The sequence below is a fragment of the Morone saxatilis genome, unplaced genomic scaffold, assembly GCF_004916995.1.
Source record: "Morone saxatilis isolate NCDOM2014 unplaced genomic scaffold, NCSU_SB_2.0 Contig11, whole genome shotgun sequence".
In the NCBI taxonomy this organism is placed as follows: Eukaryota; Metazoa; Chordata; class Actinopteri; family Moronidae; genus Morone; species Morone saxatilis.
The window spans coordinates 30,466,195-30,471,647 of record NW_023339663.1 but is presented as its reverse complement, the minus strand read 5'-3'; the positions used below and the strand labels follow the sequence as shown (position 1 = coordinate 30,471,647).

Below are 5,453 nucleotides of genomic sequence, written 5' to 3'. Positions count from 1 at the left end.
GTGTCCACAGGGACCCCCTGGATGGAAACAGGGGTCACAGGTGTTTTTGCCCTCCTCAGATCCACTATGAGCTCCTTCCCTTCCTTTCCCCCATGCTTTTATATTATGTAATAATATTACCAAATATTACCCCATATGCTTTTGTTATGTAATAATATTACCAAATATTACCATACATGCTTTTATTATGTAATAATATTACCAAAATGGAAAAATAATCACAGAGGAAAGACACACAAGCAGAAAGTGAATTGTACAATGTAAAAAGGTCAATGAAAAAGATACATAAGGGACCCACGCATATTGTTCTTGTTTGTTGGCTGCCTCACTGTCTCTTTTCTATGGAAAGGTAATAAGTAATTTTTTAAAGAAAAAGATACACTACTCAATAAAAGTAAGGTGGCAGATTACAATCAATATTACTAATTGAATAGAACTATGTTTGGTATTGAATTAATATAAATTAAATGAGACCCTTTGTACTTAAACTTTTCATATGAATAGAATTACAAAGAAAACAACAAGGAATTAACACTTAAAAAAAATTAGTTGTTGGATTTAAACTGACTGCTGCTGGATGAAAACATCATTGGTCAGTTGTTCCATATTCATAACCTGTGATGACAGGCTTGTTAAAGATGGCTATGTGGCCTTTTTAAAACGGTGTTGTTGGTTGCTGCTTGTGTTGTAGACCGCTGTTTGCTGGTTATTGTAGTGGCCAGTAGTTGCCAACCTGGGGGTCAGGACTCCCACTAGGGGTCACAAGGCTTTCTTGATTTTAAGGGGTGTAAGAAAACTTATAAAAATATACACAGAAAATATTCACAATATATATATGTCAGCATTTCATTCATTTCTGTGAAGAAAACTAAATGAAATTGTAATTTTTAGTTTAGATTATTATTTAGGATCTAAACTTTAAAGAACACAATCTATATTCACAGAACCTTCAGTCTGCATTAGAAAAGTACAAAAAGTATCAACCAAAGAGCTAAGAAAATACAGAATTTGTAAAAAAAAAAAAAGTGTTCACTGTTTGGGTTCATTGTACAGTTCTGTTCTCTGCTGTTATTGATATACAATGAATATAATATGAAATATATATAAAATATGTCACTGGGTCAGTTTACCCAGTTTAGATTCTGTAGTCTGAGGGATCTCCTTCTGATAAGATTTACTTATTCCATATCTGTCTGTTCTGTTGATTGGCAGTTTCAAACCTATGAACACAACAGTCATTCTTATACATCTTCCCACTGGCCTCACTTTTAGCAAATGAAGTAACAATGAAATTAAAGGACCCCCTCAACCCCAGGCTGAGAACAACTGCACAAGAGGACCTAAGAATGGAAGGGTCTCCAGTGGTCACCCATGGGACAGTTTAGTTTTGTGGTGTGTAATGAGCATTCCACTATGCCTCACTATGCATTCCGATGAGTTTATTTTGTAAAAGTCTCATCCATAAACAGCAAAAACAGTTTACAGTAAATTACAAACCTTGAAAATGCAAAACATGTTCCAAATACAAGCATAACAAAGATTTTAAAGAAATTAAAAAAAACATGAATTTACATACAGAAGGTGTCAGCTATCATTAAAAAATAAATAGGTCTATATCTCATGACAACAGTGGAAGCAAAGCAAAGGCGACTGGCACAGAGTTAAAAGACAGAGCAATCTGCTGTCGTCTGTTATCAGTCTAAGTAAACTCTCACAGGGATAATGATATGTTTGGCAATTTCAAAATGCATTATCACACTGTATGTTGTCGACAATGCTTCACATGAAACCATCTCCACAGCTCTCAGTTAACCCTTTCCTGTCAGGTTAAGACGATGAGACAAGGCAACAGAAAAAAGTGGACTCTTCTTTTTCCTCCGAGTCCTTACATACCAACAAATATCTGATGTTAAACTGAGAACCAATGGACACTTTCATATAAGAATGATCTGGAGTACAACAGTAGAGCATGCCACTATAAAAAGCTTTGAAATATACAGTGATCTATTTCACAGATACACAGAAGAACAGATGTATCACTTCCCATAAAAAGATGAGCTGTTACCTAGAGCAGTCCAAGTAGAATAGTGGTCCTATATTCTACAACAAAATAAAATATACAGATAGAGTTAATATTGAGTTACAATGTGTAACCCAGTTGTGCACAACACTTCATACATTTATCTATGTATTTCCATTCCTCTTTTTCTGGTTACATAAAAGAGTAACATATAGGGTGATGGATAATGTTTGACGGTTATTGAATATCCCATAAGTCCCTCCAATAATTATCCTTGTAGAAAAGCAATTTCAAGCTACAACTAGAGTGATCAGTACACTGCAATACCCAACATATATCATCGATGGTAGGAGAGTGTATATATATATGGTGGTCAAATGCATTTGTACACAGTGACAGGTAATCATGAGTGATACAATACAGATGCACGGTATGTATGCACGGGCCAGTATTATTACTGATTGATGGCTATCTACACTATGTGTGATTATGAAGTACTGGGAAGAACACACGCCACCACAACTCCCTGTTTCACCTGGCCTACATGTGACACGCAATGACATCACGTCACATACTGAGAGGAGATGCACCGATACTGTATTTTGTTTTGTGACACAGATTTTACAAACTACTGTAAAACTGACCTTCTGAGCAAATATAATGAGTCATTGTTCAACTATTACTAAAGAGGCAGTAAGCTGTCTGTTTTACTGTTGCATTGCACATACGCATTTCAACCATATGTCAGGGGTCTCCAGCCTTTTTGAGAGTGAGGGCTACGTAAGGGAGAAAATTGCCTACTAGAAAATTGTATTTAAACATCCATGTTAAATTGAGGCTTTCAACAGAAAAACTGTGTATTTCTACCTTTAGTCAATACAGTGTTGCCTTTGGAATTGTGGGTGTGAATGTTGTTTTTCCTTTAGTCCTGATATTAACACTGAAGGACCTTATGAGAAATCTACTCAATAATGAAGGTAACCCAATTAATTGATTAGAAGTGCAACTCTGAGAAAGGGGGAAAGGGCTGAGGTCACCATTTGGGACACATAGAATAACCACTAAATGCAGAAGAGCAGAACAGAGAAGCATGGTGTCAGCTCAGAACATGTAATACACCCAATATACTTTTTGAATTCATAAAAACATATAAGTAATGTATTGAAATGTTTTGACACAATGCAACCCATTTTTACACTTCTTTCAAAGTGTTGCTCAAGCACCACATTGGAGACCCCTGCATATACTGTAGGGGGTATGCTGTAACTAATGAGTGTTTACATGATCCATTAATCAGTCAGTCATTGTCTCAACTAATCGATTAGTTGTTTGGTCCATAAAATGTCAGAAAATGGTGAAAAATGTTTCCCAAATCCGAACACTGACAGTGTTAGGTTTCCCAAGTTCAAAGTTTCTGGACATTTAATACAGGCTACAGTGGATTCAAGACATTTTTGCTGGATTGGATTCAAACTGACAGCTGCTGGATGGAAACACAACATTGTTGCCTGATAGTGAGCTGACTCTTGAAATGTGTTGGTGCTGTAGGGTGCTATAATAAAATCACGAAATGTACCTTTTAATTAATTAATTTGTATCAATGATTGAGAAGATTATTGAATATGTCCTATCCTCTACATTTATAACTTAATCAATTATTAAAATTGTTTGGGATTAATTTAATAGTTCAGTGACCTTTTAGATGAAAAAGTCATTCGAATTTTAGAAGGCATTCCGGTTAAATGCCTGAAACATTCCTGTGATTCACTCTGACAGATAAAGCCAGCCATATCACATCCTGTTTGTGAATTTGGTACTTTTACTAGCCATAAATTACATTGCATTTTATTTATATGACATTTCCTTTGTTAATACAGTCATGTTTTAATAGCAGTTACTTAACTGACATATTATTAGGCTAAACTAAAGACGCTGTGTTACTGACATTGACAGTGTTTGGTTTTACACAGGTTAGCTAATACATGTCTACATTCATCCTTTTAAACTTGCCAAAATGTGTTTTGTGAAGATAAACTGTTGATGGGCCTGTGTTAAACTCTTTTTTTTATTTTTAGTATGAATCCAAAATGACATACAATGTAGCAGGGTTGTGGCCAGCTAGCTAAGGTAGCGCTAGCTTCTGGGCTGATGGTAATTAAAATTGTAATTCATGGATATCTCAACTCAGTACGGACCGGTACCAACAAAAAATACATTCCTGCATTTAAATACTGAACAGTCTCATTCTCAAACAAGAACTAAACACATTTTGGTATATATAAATATATTACTTCTTCACCGGACTTCACTCTAGCTAGCAATGTGACATTGTGACTTGGCTGTGGATGCACATTTTTTCCCTTCTGTATGAAATTAATTAAGCAATATAATTCCTATTTATTCCAATGTGAAATTGAGAAACAACTCAAATTGCCGATGACGACTGTGAGATGTAGATGATAGGTGTGGAAAAGGCTTTGGATGAGAGCAGCCAATCCAGGTCCTCTAGCCTTGCTTCATGCCCCCTTCCTATTCTGGCTGAAAGCAGTCCCCCCAATTTGACTGGTGGGAAATGCAAATTGCCAAAGTCATTGCCAATTTAATAGAATAAAATAATCATACTGTATTGCTAGTTATAGGGGCCCAAATCCTATGGCCAGTTTAGAAAACAGTTATGTCATTGCAGAACAATGATCAGTGTCATTATATAGAAAAAATTAAATAAATGGGGGTTAAGCCTGACATATACAACTACCTTACTGAATCTCATATTTATTATTCATATTTTCACTTTTTCTGACATTAAGATGCTTTATTTTTTCTGTTTTGGTCGTCTGTCTAATGTGAAATTACTGTAAACTAATTACATCACTGTGGCGAAGCGGAACTGCTGTCTCTATTTTCATAGCCATTTGTGTTCACTAATCAACCTTTTACCACGAGCTGACAGAAGAAGAAAGCATGTGGGTTTTGTCTCTACTTCCTACATTACTTTATGCTGTATATAGGGTTCATTGTTAGAAGGAAGGTCAGCTTAGTTTATGTGAATTCTTAAGGTTAAAATACGCTCTGCTCCAGGCAGTCATCCAAACTCTATTCTAAAAGCGTAGGGCCATATTTTTTCACAGTAAAAACATTTGTTCCACCATCACTGAGACTCTTTACTGATTCTCTTTAATCTACAGTTACAATCAGCACACGTCATTTAATCAGTAACATCATTAACCAATCTGTGATGAAGTGTTTGCTACAGACGGACACATATACATTATCCTGTCTGTGAATGGTCTGAAGCCACAGATGTCTTTTACTGTCCTTAGCTCTTTGGGGAAGTAAAAAAAATAAAATAAACTAGGTTGTTTTTTTTTCGATTTCGCAGCTTAGGCATGGTGCCACTAGGCACTTTTACAGCGCTTGTTTCACCCAAAAGGGG

The 5,453-nt window shown here is 35.8% G+C and overlaps 1 protein-coding gene across 1 annotated transcript in view; it reads right to left on the bottom strand.

Annotated features, from left to right (window-relative positions):
* Positions 1–2,370: 2,370 nt before the first annotated feature.
* hdgfl3 (HDGF like 3) overlaps positions 2,371–5,453 on the bottom strand; it is a gene marked incomplete in the record, with an annotated part of 10,713 nt that continues 7,630 nt past the window's right edge. The window contains 1 exon segment of the mRNA XM_035651862.1: positions 2,371–5,453.